This window comes from Astatotilapia calliptera, chromosome 3 (assembly GCF_964374335.1).
Source record: "Astatotilapia calliptera chromosome 3, fAstCal68.1, whole genome shotgun sequence".
Lineage (NCBI taxonomy): Eukaryota > Metazoa > Chordata > Actinopteri > Cichliformes > Cichlidae > Astatotilapia > Astatotilapia calliptera.
The window spans coordinates 22245120-22260554 of NC_137424.1; the positions used below are offsets into that span (position 1 = coordinate 22245120).

Here is a 15435-nt window from a genome sequence, read left to right on the forward strand (position 1 = left end):
GGTGAAGATGGCCTCGGCCAGAAGCGCAGGGCCTGGTGTGATGTGAGTGGCCTGAGCAAGAGCCACAGGCCCTGGTGTGGTGTAAGTGGCCTCAGCCAGAAGCCACAGGCACTGGTGTGGTGTAAGTGGCCTCAGCCAGCAGCCACAGGCCCTGGTGTGGTGTAAGTGGCCTCAGCCAGCAGCCACAGGCCCTGGTGTGGTGTAAGTGGCCTCAGCCAGAGCCACAGGCCCTGGTGTGGTGTAAGTGGCCTCAGCCAGTGCCACAGGCCCTGGTGTGGTGTAAGTGGCCTGAGCAAGAGCCACAGACCCTGGTGTGGTGTAATTGGCCTCAATAGCAACTAATGCCCTGGTGTGGTGTAGGTGGCCTCAGCCAGCAGCCACAGGCCCTGGTGTGGTGTAAGTGGCCTCAATAGCAACTAATGCCCTGGTGTGGTGTAAGTGGCCTCAGCCAGCAGCCACAGGCCCTGGTGTGGTGTAATTGGCCTCAATAGCAACTAAGGCCCTGGTGTGGTGTAGGTGGCCTCAGCCAGCAGCCACAGGCCCTGGTGTGGTGTAAGTGGCCTCAGCCAGCAGCCACAGGCCCTGGTGTGGTGTAAGTGGCCTCAGCCAGCAGCCACAGGCCCTGATGTGGTGTAAGTGGCCCCAGCCGGTCACTCAGGCCCTGGTGTGGTGTAGGTGGCATCAGCTAGCAGCACAAGACATTGGAAAACAGCCAAAAGCAATGTCGTTAATGTGCCCTCATTAATGGGCAGCTGCTTTTGGTCTTTTAATACACCCCTTCTCTGGATCAAAAGCGGTTCAATGACATGAAAGGCTTACAGCACCAGGTATTCCCAGGCAGTCTCCCATCCAAGTACTAACCAAGCCCAGCCCTGCTTAGCTTCCGAGATCAGACGAGGTCGGGCGTGCTCAGGGTGGTATGGCCGTAAGCTGCTGGCCCCAGCACAATGTCTCAATTTATGGATTCAACTGATTAGGTGGCAAGTACCTGAAGTTACGAAGACAATCCTTTAACCATACCTGCATGTTTGCATAATACCCTAACCCAAAGGCTCAGTTTAGCATTTATCTAACAGCACAGGCCCTGGATTGTTGAAGATGGCCTCAGGAACCAGCACAGGGCCTGGTGTGTTGTACATGGCCACAGCTAGCAGCACAGGGCCTGGTTTGGTGAAGATGGCCTCGGCCAGAAGCGCAGGGCCTGGTGTGATGTGAGTGGCCTGAGCAAGAGCCACAGGCCCTGGTGTGGTGTAATTGGCCTCAGCCAGCAGCCACAGGCCCTGGTGTGGTGTAAGTGGCCTCAGCCAGCAGCCACAGGCCCTGGTGTGGTGTAAGTGGCCTCAGCCAGTGCCACAGGCCCTGGTGTGGTGTAAGTGGCCTGAGCAAGAGTCACAGACCCTGGTGTGGTGTAATTGGCCTCAATAGCAACTAAGGCCCTGGTGTGGTGTAAGTGGCCTCAGCCAGAAGCCACAGGCACTGGTGTGGTGTAAGTGGCCTCAGCCAGCAGCCACAGGCCCTGGTGTGGTGTAAGTGGCCTCAGCCAGCAGCCACAGGCCCTGGTGTGGTGTAAGTGGCCTCAGCCAGCAGCCACAGGCCCTGGTGTGGTGTAAGTGGCCTCAGCCAGAGCCACAGGCCCTGGTGTGGTGTAAGTGGCCTCAGCCAGTGCCACAGGCCCTGGTGTGGTGTAAGTGGCCTGAGCAAGAGCCACAGACCCTGGTGTGGTGTAATTGGCCTCAATAGCAACTAATGCCCTGGTGTGGTGTAGGTGGCCTCAGCCAGCAGCCACAGGCCCTGGTGTGGTGTAAGTGGCCTCAATAGCAACTAATGCCCTGGTGTGGTGTAAGTGGCCTCAGCCAGCAGCCACAGGCCTTGGTGTGGTGTAAGTGGCCTCAGCCAGTGCCACAGGCCCTGGTGTGGTGTAAGTGGCCTCAATAGCAACTAAGGCGCTGGTGTGGTGTAGGTGGCCTCAGCCAGCAGCCACAGGCCCTGGTGTGGTGTAAGTGGCCTCAGCCAGTGCCACAGGCCCTGGTGTGGTGTAAGTGGCCTGAGCAAGAGCCACAGACCCTGGTGTGGTGTAATTGGCCTCAATAGCAACTAATGCCCTGGTGTGGTGTAAGTGGCCTCAGCCAGCAGCCACAGGCCCTGGTGTGGTGTAAGTGGCCTCAGCCAGCAGCCACAGGCCCTGATGTGGTGTAAGTGGCCCCAGCCGGTCACTCAGGCCCTGGTGTGGTGTAGGTGGCATCAGCTAGCAGCACAAGACATTGGAAAACAGCCAACAGCAATGTCGTTAATGTGCCCTCATTAATGGGCAGCTGCTTTTGGTCTTTTAATACACCCCTTCTCTGGATCAAAAGCGGTTCAATGACATGAAAATGAAAGGCTTACAGCACCAGGTATTCCCAGGCAGTCTCCCATCCAAGTACTAACCAAGCCCAGCCCTGCTTAGCTTCCGAGATCAGACGAGGTCGGGCGTGCTCAGGGTGGTATGGCCGTAAGCTGCTGGCCCCAGCACAATGTCTCAATTTATGGATTCAACTGATTAGGTGGCAAGTACCTGAAGTTACGAAGACAATCCTTTAACCATACCTGCATGTTTGCATAATACCCTAACCCAAAGGCTCAGTTTAGCATTTATCTAACAGCACAGGCCCTGGATTGTTGAAGATGGCCTCAGGAACCAGCACAGGGCCTGGTGTGTTGTACATGGCCACAGCTAGCAGCACAGGGCCTGGTTTGGTGAAGATGGCCTCGGCCAGAAGCGCAGGGCCTGGTGTGATGTGAGTGGCCTGAGCAAGAGCCACAGGCCCTGGTGTGGTGTAAGTGGCCTCAGCCAGAAGCCACAGGCACTGGTGTGGTGTAAGTGGCCTCAGCCAGCAGCCACAGGCCCTGGTGTGGTGTAAGTGGCCTCAGCCAGCAGCCACAGGCCCTGGTGTGGTGTAAGTGGCCTCAGCCAGCAGCCACAGGCCCTGGTGTGGTGTAAGTGGCCTCAGCCAGTGCCACAGGCCCTGGTGTGGTGTAAGTGGCCTGAGCAAGAGCCACAGACCCTGGTGTGGTGTAAGTGGCCTCAATAGCAACTAATGCCCTGGTGTGCTGTAAGTGGCATCAGCCAGCAGCCACAGGCACTGGTGTGGTGTAAGTGCCCTCAGCCAGCAGCCACAGGCCCTGGTGTGGTGTAAGTGCCCTCAGCCAGCAGCCACAGGCCCTGGTGTGGTGTAAGTGGCCTCAGCCAGTGCCACAGGCCCTGGTGTGGTGTAAGTGGCCTGAGCAAGAGCCACAGGCCCTGGTGTGGTGTAAGTGGCCTCAGCCAGAAGCCACAGGCACTGGTGTGGTGTAAGTGCCCTCAGCCAGCAGCCACAGGCCCTGGTGTGGTGTAAGTGGCCTCAGCCAGCAGCCACAGGCCCTGGTGTGGTGTAAGTGGCCAAAGCAAGAGTCACAGACCCTGGTGTGGTGTAATTGGCCTCAATAGCAACTAATGCCCTGGTGTGGTGTAGGTGGCCTCAGCCAGCAGCCACAGGCCCTGGTGTGGTGTAAGTGGCCTCAGCCAGTGCCACAGGCCCTGGTGTGGTGTAAGGGGCCTCAATAGCAACTAATGCCCTGGTGTGGTGTAAGTGGCCTCAGCCAGCAGCCACAGGCACTGGTGTGGTGTAAGTGGCCTCAGCCAGCAGCACAAGGCCCTGGTGTGGTGTAAGTGGCCTCAGCCAGTGCCACAGGCACTGGTGTGGTGTAAGTGGCCTGAGCAAGAGTCACAGACCCTGGTGTGGTGTAATTGGCCTCAATAGCAACTAATGCCCTGGTGTGGTGTAGGTGGCCTCAGCCAGCAGCCACAGGCCCTGGTGTGGTGTAAGTGGCCTCAGCCAGTGCCACAGGCCCTGGTGTGGTGTAAGTGGCCTGAGCAAGAGCCACAGACCCTGGTGTGGTGTAATTGGCCTCAATAGCAACTAATGCCCTGGTGTGGTGTAAGTGGCCTCAGCCAGCAGCCACAGGCCCTGGTGTGGTGTAAGTGGCCTCAGCCAGCAGCCACAGGCCCTGATGTGGTGTAAGTGGCCCCAGCCGGTCACTCAGGCCCTGGTGTGGTGCAGGTGGCATCAGCTAGCAGCACAAGACATTGGAAAACAGCCAAAAGCAATGTCGTTAATGTGCCCTCATTAATGGGCAGCTGCTTTTGGTCTTTTAATACACCCCTTCTCTGGATCAAAAGCGGTTCAATGACATGAAAATGAAAGGCTTACAGCACCAGGTATTCCCAGGCAGTCTCCCATCCAAGTACTAAGCAAGCCCAGCCCTGCTTAGCTTCCGAGATCAGACGAGGTCGGGCGTGCTCAGGGTGGTATGGCCGTAAGCTGCTGGCCCCAGCACAATGTCTCAATTTATGGATTCAACTGATTAGGTGGCAAGTACCTGAAGTTACGAAGACAATCCTTTAACCATACCTGCATGTTTGCATAATACCCTAACCCAAAGGCTCAGTTTAGCATTTATCTAACAGCACAGGCCCTGGATTGTTGAAGATGGCCTCAGGAACCAGCACAGGGCCTGGTGTGTTGTACATGGCCACAGCTAGCAGCACAGGGCCTGGTTTGGTGAAGATGGCCTCGGCCAGAAGCGCAGGGCCTGGTGTGATGTGAGTGGCCTGAGCAAGAGCCACAGGCCCTGGTGTGGTGTAATTGGCCTCAGCCAGCAGCCACAGGCCCTGATGTGGTGTAAGTGGCCTCAGCCAGCAGCCACAGGCCCTGGTGTGGTGTAAGTGGCCTCAGCCAGTGCCACAGGCCCTGGTGTGGTGTAAGTGGCCTGAGCAAGAGTCACAGACCCTGGTGTGGTGTAATTGGCCTCAATAGCAACTAAGGCCCTGGTGTGGTGTAAGTGGCCTCAGCCAGAAGCCACAGGCACTGGTGTGGTGTAAGTGGCCTCAGCCAGCAGCCACAGGCCCTGGTGTGGTGTAAGTGGCCTCAGCCAGCAGCCACAGGCCCTGGTGTGGTGTAAGTGGCCTCAGCCAGCAGCCACAGGCCCTGGTGTGGTGTAAGTGGCCTCAGCCAGTGCCACAGGCCCTGGTGTGGTGTAAGTGGCCTCAGCCAGTGCCACAGACCATGGTGTGGTGTAATTGGCCTCAATAGCAACTAATGCCCTGGTGTGGTGTAGGTGGCCTCAGCCAGCAGCCACAGGCCCTGGTGTGGTGTAAGTGGCCTCAATAGCAACTAATGCCCTGGTGTGGTGTAAGTGGCCTCAGCCAGCAGCCACAGGCCCTGGTGTGGTGTAAGTGGCCTCAGCCACTGCAACAGGCCCTGGTGTGGTGTAAGTGGCCTCAATAGCAACTAAGGCCCTGGTGTGGTGTAGGTGGCCTCAGCCAGCAGCCACAGGCCCTGGTGTGGTGTAAGTGGCCTCAGCCAGTGCCACAGGCCCTGGTGTGGTGTAAGTGGCCTGAGCAAGAGCCACAGACCCTGGTGTGGTGTAATTGGTCTCAATAGCAACTAATGCTCTGGTGTGGTGTAAGTGGCCTCAGCCAGCAGCCACAGGCCCTGGTGTGGTGTAAGTGGCCTCAGCCAGCAGCCACAGGCCCTGATGTGGTGTAAGTGGCCCCAGCCGGTCACTCAGGCCCTGGTGTGGTGTAGGTGGCATCAGCTAGCAGCACAAGACATTGGAAAACAGCCAAAAGCAATGTCGTTAATGTGCCCTCATTAATGGGCAGCTGCTTTTGGTCTTTTAATACACCCCTTCTCTGGATCAAAAGCGGTTCAATGACATGAAAATGAAAGGCTTACAGCACCAGGTATTCCCAGGTAGTCTCCCATCCAAGTACTAACCAAGCCCAGCCCTGCTTAGCTTCCGAGATCAGACGAGGTCGGGCGTGCTCAGGGTGGTATGGACGTAAGCTGCTGGCCCCATCACAATGTCTCAATTTATGGATTCAACTGATTAGGTGGCAAGTACCTGAAGTTACGAAGACAATCCTTTAACCATACCTGCATGTTTGCATAATACCCTAACCCAAAGGCTCAGTTTAGCATTTATCTAACAGCACAGGCCCTGGATTGTTGAAGATGGCCTCAGGAACCAGCACAGGGCCTGGTGTGTTGTACATGGCCACAGCTAGCAGCACAGGGCCTGGTTTGGTGAAGATGGCCTCGGCCAGAAGCGCAGGGCCTGGTGTGATGTGAGTGGCCTGAGCAAGAGCCACAGGCCCTGGTGTGGTGTAAGTGGCCTCAGCCAGAAGCCACAGGCACTGGTGTGGTGTAAGTGGCCTCAGCCAGCAGCCACAGGCCCTGGTGTGGTGTAAGTGGCCTCAGCCAGCAGCCACAGGCCCTGGTGTGGTGTAAGTGGCCTCAGCCAGAGCCACAGGCCCTGGTGTGGTGTAAGTGGCCTCAGCCAGTGCCACAGGCCCTGGTGTGGTGTAAGTGGCCTGAGCAAGAGCCACAGACCCTGGTGTGGTGTAATTGGCCTCAATAGCAACTAATGCCCTGGTGTGGTGTAGGTGGCCTCAGCCAGCAGCCACAGGCCCTGGTGTGGTGTAAGTGGCCTCAATAGCAACTAATGCCCTGGTGTGGTGTAAGTGGCCTCAGCCAGCAGCCACAGGCCCTGGTGTGGTGTAAGTGGCCTGAGCAAGAGCCACAGACCCTGGTGTGGTGTAATTGGCCTCAATAGCAACTAAGGCCCTGGTGTGGTGTAGGTGGCCTCAGCCAGCAGCCACAGGCCCTGGTGTGGTGTAAGTGGCCTCAGCCAGCAGCCACAGGCCCTGGTGTGGTGTAAGTGGCCTCAGCCAGCAGCCACAGGCCCTGATGTGGTGTAAGTGGCCCCAGCCGGTCACTCAGGCCCTGGTGTGGTGTAGGTGGCATCAGCTAGCAGCACAAGACATTGGAAAACAGCCAAAAGCAATGTCGTTAATGTGCCCTCATTAATGGGCAGCTGCTTTTGGTCTTTTAATACACCCCTTCTCTGGATCAAAAGCGGTTCAATGACATGAAAATGAAAGGCTTACAGCACCAGGTATTCCCAGGCAGTCTCCCATCCAAGTACTAACCAAGCCCAGCCCTGCTTAGCTTCCGAGATCAGACGAGGTCGGGCGTGCTCAGGGTGGTATGGCCGTAAGCTGCTGGCCCCAGCACAATGTCTCAATTTATGGATTCAACTGATTAGGTGGCAAGTACCTGAAGTTACGAAGACAATCCTTTAACCATACCTGCATGTTTGCATAATACCCTAACCCAAAGGCTCAGTTTAGCATTTATCTAACAGCACAGGCCCTGGTGTGTTGTACATGGCCACAGCTAGCAGCACAGGGCCTGGTTTGGTGAAGATGGCCTCGGCCAGAAGCGCAGGGCCTGGTGTGATGTGAGTGGCCTGAGCAAGAGCCACAGGCCCTGGTGTGGTGTAAGTGGCCTCAGCCAGAAGCCACAGGCACTGGTGTGCTGTAAGTGGCCTCAACCAGCAGCCACAGGCCCTGGTGTGGTGTAAGTGGCCTCAGCCAGCAGCCACAGGCCCTGGTGTGGTGTAAATGGCCTCAGCCAGCAGCCACAGGCCCTGGTGTGGTGTAAGTGGCCTCAGCCAGAGCCACAGGCCCTGGTGTGGTGTAAGTGGCCTCAGCCAGTGCCACAGGCCCTGGTGTGGTGTAAGTGGCCTGAGCAAGAGCCACAGACCCTGGTGTGGTGTAATTGGCCTCAATAGCAACTAATGCCCTGGTGAGGTGTAGGTGGCCTCAGCCAGCAGCCACAGGCCCTGGTGTGGTGTAAGTGGCCTCAGCCAGTGCCACAGGCCCTGGTGTGGTGTAAGGGGCCTCAATAGCAACTAATGCCCTGGTGTGGTGTAAGTGGCCTCAGCCAGCAGCCACAGGCACTGGTGTGGTGTAAGTGGCCTCAGCCAGCAGCCACAGGCCCTGGTGTGGTGTAAGTGGCCTCAGCCAGCAGCCACAGGCCCTGGTGTGGTGTAAGTGGCCTGAGCCAGCTGCCACAGGCCCTGGTGTGGTGTAAGTGGCCTCAGCCAGAAGCCACAGGCACTGGTGTGGTGTAAGTGCCCTCAGCCAGCAGCCACAGGCCCTGGTGTGGTGTAAGTGACCTCAGCCAGCAGCCACAGGCCCTGGTGTGGTGTAAGTGGCCTCAGCCAGCAGCCACAGGCACTGGTGTGGTGTAAGTGGCCTCAGCCAGCAGCCACAGGCCCTGGTGTGGTGTAAGTGGCCTGAGCAAGAGTCACAGACCCTGGTGTGGTGTAATTGGCTTCAATAGCAACTAATGCCCTGGTGTGGTGTAGGTGGCCTCAGCCAGCAGCCACAGGCCCTGGTGTGGTGTAAGTGGCCTCAACCAGTGCCACAGGCCCTGGTGTGGTGTAAGGGGCCTCAATAGCAACTAATGCCCTGGTGTGGTGTAAGTGGCCTCAGCCAGCAGCCACAGGCACTGGTGTGGTGTAAGTGGCCTCAGCCAGCAGCCACAGGCCCTGGTGTGGTGTAAGTGGCCTCAGCCAGTGCCACAGGCCCTGGTGTGGTGTAAGTGGCCTGAGCAAGAGCCACAGACCCTGGTGTGGTGTAATTGGCCTCAATAGCAACTAAGGCCCTGGTGTGGTGTAAGTGGCCTCAGCCAGAAGCCACAGGCACTGGTGTGGTGTAAGTGGCCTCAGCCAGCAGCCACAGGCCCTGGTGTGGTGTAAGTGGCCTCAGCCAGCAGCCACAGGCCCTGGTGTGGTGTAAGTGGCCTCAGCCAGAGCCACAGGCCCTGGTGTGGTGTAAGTGGCCTGAGCAAGAGCCACAGACCCTGGTGTGGTGTAATTGGCCTCATTAGCAACTAATGCCCTGGTGTGGTGTAGGTGGCCTCAGCCAGGAGCCACAGGCCCTGGTGTGGTGTAAGTGGCCTCAGCCAGCAGCCACAGGCCCTGGTGTGGTGTAAGTGGCCTCAGCCAGTGCCACAGGCCCTGGTGTGGTGTAAGTGGCCTGAGCAAGAGTCACAGACCCTGGTGTGGTGTAATTGGCTTCAATAGCAACTAATGCCCTGGTGTGGTGTAGGTGGCCTCAGCCAGCAGCCACAGGCCCTGGTGTGGTGTAAGTGGCCTCAACCAGTGCCACAGGCCCTGGTGTGGTGTAAGGGGCCTCAATAGCAACTAATGCCCTGGTGTGGTGTAAGTGGCCTCAGCCAGCAGCCACAGGCACTGGTGTGGTGTAAGTGGCCTCAGCCAGCAGCCACAGGCCCTGGTGTGGTGTAAGTGGCCTCAGCCAGTGCCACAGGCCCTGGTGTGGTGTAAGTGGCCTGAGCAAGAGCCACAGACCCTGGTGTGGTGTAATTGGCCTCAATAGCAACTAAGGCCCTGGTGTGGTGTAAGTGGCCTCAGCCAGAAGCCACAGGCACTGGTGTGGTGTAAGTGGCCTCAGCCAGCAGCCACAGGCCCTGGTGTGGTGTAAGTGGCCTCAGCCAGCAGCCACAGGCCCTGGTGTGGTGTAAGTGGCCTCAGCCAGAGCCACAGGCCCTGGTGTGGTGTAAGTGGCCTCAGCCAGTGCCACAGGCCCTGGTGTGGTGTAAGTGGCCTGAGCAAGAGCCACAGACCCTGGTGTGGTGTAATTGGCCTCAATAGCAACTAATGCCCTGGTGTGGTGTAGGTGGCCTCAGCCAGCAGCCACAGGCCCTGGTGTGGTGTAAGTGGCCTCAATAGCAACTAATGCCCTGGTGTGGTGTAAGTGGCCTCAGCCAGCAGCCACAGGCCCTGGTGTGGTGTAAGTGGCCTCAGCCAGCAGCCACAGGCCCTGGTGTGGTGTAAGTGGCCTCAGCCAGCAGCCACAGGCCCTGGTGTGGTGTAAGTGGCCTCAGCCAGTGCCACAGGCCCTGGTGTGGTGTAAGTGGCCTGAGCAAGAGCCACAGACCCTGGTGTGGTGTAATTGGCCTCAATAGCAACTAATGCCCTGGTGTGGTGTAAGTGGCCTCAGCCAGCAGCCACAGGCCCTGGTGTGGTGTAAGTGGCCTCAGCCAGCAGCCACAGGCCCTGATGTGGTGTAAGTGGCCCCAGCCGGTCACTCAGGCCCTGGTGTGGTGTAGGTGGCATCAGCTAGCAGCACAAGACATTGGAAAACAGCCAAAAGCAATGTCGTTAATGTGCCCTCATTAATGGGCAGCTGCTTTTGGTCTTTTAATACACCCCTTCTCTGGATCAAAAGCGGTTCAATGACATGAAAATGAAAGGCTTACAGCACCAGGTATTCCCAGGTAGTCTCCCATCCAAGTACTAACCAAGCCCAGCCCTGCTTAGCTTCCGAGATCAGACGAGTTCGGGCGTGCTCAGGGTGGTATGGCCGTAAGCTGCTGGCCCCAGCAAAATGTCTCAATTTATGGATTCAACTGATTAGGTGGCAAGTACCTGAAGTTACGAAGACAATCCTTTAACCATACCTGCATGTTTGCATAATACCCTAACCCAAAGGCTCAGTTTAGCATTTATCTAACAGCACAGGCCCTGGATTGTTGAAGATGGCCTCAGGAACCAGCACAGGGCCTGGTGTGTTGTACATGGCCACAGCTAGCAGCACAGGGCCTGGTTTGGTGAAGATGGCCTCGGCCAGAAGCGCAGGGCCTGGTGTGATGTGAGTGGCCTGAGCAAGAGCCACAGGCCCTGGTGTGGTCTAAGTCGCCTCAGCCAGAAGCCACAGGCACTGGTGTGGTGTAAGTGGCCTCAGCCAGCAGCCACAGGCCCTGGTGTGGTGTAAGTGGCCTCAGCCAGAAGCCACAGGCACTGGTGTGGTGTAAGTGGCCTCAGCCAGCAGCCACAGGCCCTGGTGTGGTGTAAGTGGCCTCAGCCAGTGCCACAGGCCCTGGTGTGGTGTAAGTGGCCTGAGCAAGAGCCACAGACCCTGGTGTGGTGTAATTGGCCTCAATAGCAACTAATGCCCTGGTGTGGTGTAGGTGGCCTCAGCCAGCAGCCACAGGCCCTGGTGTGGTGTAAGTGGCCTCAATAGCAACTAATGCCCTGGTGTGGTGTAAGTGGCCTCGGCCAGCAGCCACAGGGCCTGGTGTGATAGGAGTGGCCTGAGCAAGAGCCACAGGCCCTGGTGTGGAGTAAGTGGCCTGAGCAAGAGCCACAGGCCCTGGTGTGGTGTAAGTGGCCTCAGCCAGAGCCACAGGCCCTGGTGTGGTGTAAGTGGCCTCAGAAGCAAATAAGGCCGTGGTGTGGTGTAAGTGGCCTCAGCCAGAGCCACAGGCCCTGGTGTGGTGTAAGTGGCCTCAATAGCAACTAAGGCCCTGGTGTGGTGTAAGTGGCCTCATCCAGCAGCCACAGGCCTTGGTGTGGTGTAAGTCGCCTCATCCAGCAGCCACAGGCCCTGGTGTGGTAAAAGTGGCCTGAGCAAGAGCCACAGACCCTGGTGTGGTGTAATTGGCCTCAATAGCAAGTAAGGCCCTGGTGTGGTGTAGGTGGCCTCAGCCAGCAGCCACAGGCCCTGGTGTGGTGTAAGTGGCCTCAGCCAGCAACCACAGGCCCTGATGTGGTGTAAGTGGCCCCAGCCGGTCACTCAGGCCCTGGTGTGGTGTAAGTGGCATCAGCTAGCAGCACAAGACATTGGAAAACAGCCAAAAGCAATGTCGTTAATGTGCCCTCATTAATGGGCAGCTGCTTTTGGTCTTTTAATACACCCCTTCTCTGGATCAAAAGCGGTTCAATGACATGAAAATGAAAGGCTTACAGCACCAGGTATTCCAAGGAAGTCTCCCATCCAAGTACTAACCAAGCCCAGCCCTGCTTAGCTTCCGAGATCAGACGAGGTCGGGCGTGCTCAGGGTGGTATGGCCGTAAGCTGCTGGCCCCAGCACAATGTCTCAATTTATGGATTCAACTGATTAGGTGGCAAGTACCTGAAGTTACGAAGACAATCCTATAACCATACCTGCATGTTTGCATAATACCCTAACCCAAAGGCTCAGTTTAGCATTTATCCAACAGCACAGGCCCTGGATTGTTGAAGATGGCCTCAGGAACCAGAACAGGGCCTGGTGTGTTGTACATGGCCACAGCTAGCAGCACAGGGCCTGGTTTGGTGAAGATGGCCTCGGCCAGAAGCACAGGGCCTGGTGTGATATGAGTGGCCTGAGCAAGAGCCACAGGCCCTGGTGTGGAGTAAGTGGCCTGAGCAAGAGCCACAGGCCCTGGTGTGGTGTAAGTGGCCTGAGCAAGAGCAACAGGCCCTGGTGTGGTGTAATTGGCCTCAATAGCAACTAAGGCCCTGGTGTGGTGTATGTGACCTCAGCCAGCAGCCACAGGCCCTGGTGTGGTGTAAGTGGCCTCAGAAGCAAATAAGGCCGTGGTGTTGTGTATGTGGCCTCAGCCAGCAGCCACAGGCCCTTGGTGTGGTGTAAGTGGCCTCAGCCAGCAGCCACAGGCCCTGGTGTGGTGTGGGTGGCCTCAGCCAGCAGCCACAGGCCCTTGGTGTGGTGTAAGTCGCCTCATCCAGCAGCCACAGGCCCTGATGTGGTGTAAGTGGCCTCAGCCAGAGCCACAGGCCCTGGTGTGGTGTAAGTGGCCTCAGCCAGAGCCACAGGGTCTGGTGTGATATGAGTGGCCTGAGCAAGAGCCACAGGCCCTGGTGTGGTGTAAGTGGCCTCAGCCAGCAGCCACAGGCCCTGGTGTGGTGTGGGTGGCCTCAGCCAGCAGCCACAGGCCCTTGGTGTGGTGTAAGTCGCCTCATCCAGCAGCCACAGGCCCTGATGTGGTGTAAGTGGCCTCAGCCAGAGCCACAGGCCCTGGTGTGGTGTAAGTGGCCTCAGCCAGAGCCACAGGCCCTGATGTGGTGTAAGTGGCCCCAGCCGGTCACTCAGGCCCTGGTGTGGTGTAGGTGGCATCAGCTAGCAGCACAAGACATTGGAAAACAGCCAAAAGCAGTGTCGTTAATGTGCCCTCATTAATGGGCAGCTGCTTTTGGTCTTTTAATACACCCCTTCTCTGGATCAAAAGCGGTTCAATGACATGAAAATGAAAGGCTTACAGCACCAGGTATTCCCAGGCAGTCTCCCATCCAAGTACTAACCAAGCCCAGCCCTTCTTAGCTTCCGAGATCAGACGAGGTCGGGCGTGCTCAGGGTGGTATGGCCGTAAGCTGCTGGCCCCAGCACAATGTCTCAATTTATGGATTCAACTGATTAGGTGGCAAGTACCTGAAGTTACGAAGACAATCCTATAACCATACCTGCATGTTTGCATAATACCCTAACCCAAAGGCTCAGTTTGGCATTTATCTAACAGCACAGGCCCTGGATTGTTGAAGATGGCCTCAGGAACCAGCACAGGGCCTGGTGTGTTGTACATGGCCACAGCAAGCAGCACAGGGCCTGGTTTGGTGAAGATGGCCTCGGCCAGAAGCACAGGGTCTGGTGTGATATGAGTGGCCTGAGCAAGAGCCACAGGCCCTGGTGTGGTGTAAGTGGCCTCAGCCAGCAGCCACAGGCCCTGGTGTGGTGTGGGTGGCCTCAGCCAGCAGCCACAGGCCCTTGTGTGGTGTAAGTGGCCTCAGCCAGCAGCCACAGGCCCTGGTGTGGTGTAAGTGACCTCAGCCAGTGCCACAGGCCCTGGTGTGGTGTAATTGGCCTCAATAGCAACTAAGGCCCTGGTGTTGTGTATGTGGCCTCAGCCAGCAGCCACAGGCCCTGGTGTGGTGTAAGTGGCCTCAATAGCAACTAATGCCCTGGTGTGGTGTAAGTGGCCTCAGCCAGCAGCCACAGGCACTGGTGTGGTGTAAGTGCCCTCAGCCAGCAGCCACAGGCCCTGGTGTGGTGTAAGTGGCATGAGCAAGAGCCACAGGCACTGGTGTGGTGTAAGTGGCCTCAGCCAGAAGCCACAGGCACTGGTGTGGTGTAAGTGCCCTCAGCCAGCAGCCACAGGCCCTGGTGTGGTGTAAGTGGCCTCAGCCAGCAGCCACAGGCCCTGGTGTGGTGTAAGTGGCCTCAGCCAGCAGCCACAGGCCCTGGTGTGGTGTAAGTGGCCTCAGCCAGTGCCACAGGCCCTGGTGTGGTGTAAGTGGCCTGAGCAAGAGCCACAGACCCTGGTGTGGTGTAATTGGCCTCAATAGCAACTAATGCCCTGGTGTGGTGTAAGTGGCCTCAGCCAGCAGCCACAGGCCCTGGTGTGGTGTAAGTGGCCTCAGCCAGCAGCCACAGGCCCTGATGTGGTGTAAGTGGCCCCAGCCGGTCACTCAGGCCCTGGTGTGGTGTAGGTGGCATCAGCTAGCAGCACAAGACATTGGAAAACAGCCAAAAGCAATGTCGTTAATGTGCCCTCATTAATGGGCAGCTGCTTTTGGTCTTTTAATACACCCCTTCTCTGGATCAAAAGCGGTTCAAAGACATGAAAATGAAAGGCTTACAGCACCTGGTATTCCAAGGAAGTCTCCCATCCAAGTACTAACCAAGAACAGCCCTGCTTAGCTTCCGAGATCAGACGTGGTCGGGCATGCTCAGGGTGGTATGGCCCTAAGCTGCTGGCCACAGCACAATGTCTCAATTTATGGATTCAAGTGATTAGGTGGCAAGTACCTGGAGTTACGAAGACAATCCTATAACCATACCTGCATGTTTGCATAATACCCTAACCCAAAGGCTCAGTTTAGCATTTATCCAACAGCACAGGCCCTGGATTGTTGAAGATGGCCTCAGGAACAAGAACAGGGCCTGGTGTGTTGTACATGGTCACAGCTAGCAGCACAGGGCCTGGTTTGGTGAAGATGGCCTCGGCCAGAAGCACAGGGCCTGGTGTGATATGAGTGGCCTGAGCAAGAGCCACAGGCCCTGGTGTGGTGTAAGTGGCCTGAGCAAGAGCCACAGGCCCTGGTGTGGTGTAAGTGGCCTCAGCCAGAGCCACAGGCCCTGGTGTGGTGTAAGTGGCCTCAGAAGCAAATAAGGCCGTGGTGTGGTGTAAGTGGCCTCAGCCAGAGCCACAGGCCCTGGTGTGGTGTAAGTGGCCTCAATAGCAACTAAGGCCCTGGTGTTGTGTAAGTGGCCTCATCCAGCAGCCACAGGCCTTGGTGTGGTGTAAGTCGCCTCATCCAGCAGCCACAGGCCCTGGTGTGGTGTAAGTGGCCTGAGCAAGAGCCACAGACCCTGGTGTGGTGTAATTGGCCTCAATAGCAAGTAAGGCCCTGGTGTGGTGTAGGTGGCCTCAGCCAGCAGCCACAGGCCCTGGTGTGGTGTAAGTGGCCCCAGCCGGTCACTCTGGCCCTGGTGTGGTGTAAGTGGCATCAGCTAGCAGCACAAGACATTGGAAAACAGCCAAAAGCAATGTCGTTAATGTGCCCTCATTAATGGGCAGCTGCTTTTGGTCTTTTAATACACCCCTTCTCTGGATCAAAAGCGGTTCAATGACATGAAAATGAAAGGCTTACAGCACTAGGTATTCCAAGGAAGTCTCCCATCCAAGTACTAACCAAGCCCAGCCCTGCTTAGCTTCCGAGATCAGACGAGGTCGGGCGTGCTCAGGGTGGTATGGCCGTAAGCT

The 15435-nt window shown here is 57.2% G+C and overlaps 9 non-coding genes and 1 pseudogene across 9 annotated transcripts; all 10 read right to left on the reverse strand.

Moving 5' to 3' along the window:
• Window positions 1-812: 812 nt before the first annotated feature.
• On the reverse strand, window positions 813-931 carry LOC145426357 (5S ribosomal RNA). The gene has a single exon (XR_013907067.1). It is a non-coding gene; the product is annotated as a 5S ribosomal RNA (ribosomal RNA).
• A 1447-nt stretch (window positions 932-2378) lies between these two features.
• Window positions 2379-2497, reverse strand: LOC145426358 (5S ribosomal RNA). The gene has a single exon (XR_013907068.1). It is a non-coding gene; the product is annotated as a 5S ribosomal RNA (ribosomal RNA).
• A 1725-nt stretch (window positions 2498-4222) lies between these two features.
• LOC145426990 (5S ribosomal RNA) lies at window positions 4223-4341 on the reverse strand. The gene has a single exon (XR_013907713.1). It is a non-coding gene; the product is annotated as a 5S ribosomal RNA (ribosomal RNA).
• Window positions 4342-5749: 1408 nt separating this feature from the next.
• LOC145427003 (5S ribosomal RNA) lies at window positions 5750-5868 on the reverse strand. Its single transcript, XR_013907726.1, has one exon. It is a non-coding gene; the product is annotated as a 5S ribosomal RNA (ribosomal RNA).
• Window positions 5869-6963: 1095 nt separating this feature from the next.
• LOC145426359 (5S ribosomal RNA) lies at window positions 6964-7082 on the reverse strand. Its single transcript, XR_013907069.1, has one exon. It is a non-coding gene; the product is annotated as a 5S ribosomal RNA (ribosomal RNA).
• Window positions 7083-10144: 3062 nt separating this feature from the next.
• On the reverse strand, window positions 10145-10263 carry LOC145426512 (5S ribosomal RNA). The gene has a single exon (XR_013907222.1). It is a non-coding gene; the product is annotated as a 5S ribosomal RNA (ribosomal RNA).
• Window positions 10264-11631: 1368 nt separating this feature from the next.
• On the reverse strand, window positions 11632-11750 carry LOC145426727 (5S ribosomal RNA). Its single transcript, XR_013907443.1, has one exon. It is a non-coding gene; the product is annotated as a 5S ribosomal RNA (ribosomal RNA).
• Window positions 11751-12927: 1177 nt separating this feature from the next.
• Window positions 12928-13046, reverse strand: LOC145427019 (5S ribosomal RNA). The gene has a single exon (XR_013907743.1). It is a non-coding gene; the product is annotated as a 5S ribosomal RNA (ribosomal RNA).
• A 1255-nt stretch (window positions 13047-14301) lies between these two features.
• LOC145427423 (5S ribosomal RNA) lies at window positions 14302-14420 on the reverse strand (annotated as a pseudogene).
• Window positions 14421-15315: 895 nt separating this feature from the next.
• LOC145426581 (5S ribosomal RNA) lies at window positions 15316-15434 on the reverse strand. The gene has a single exon (XR_013907291.1). It is a non-coding gene; the product is annotated as a 5S ribosomal RNA (ribosomal RNA).
• Window position 15435: the final 1 nt, after the last annotated feature.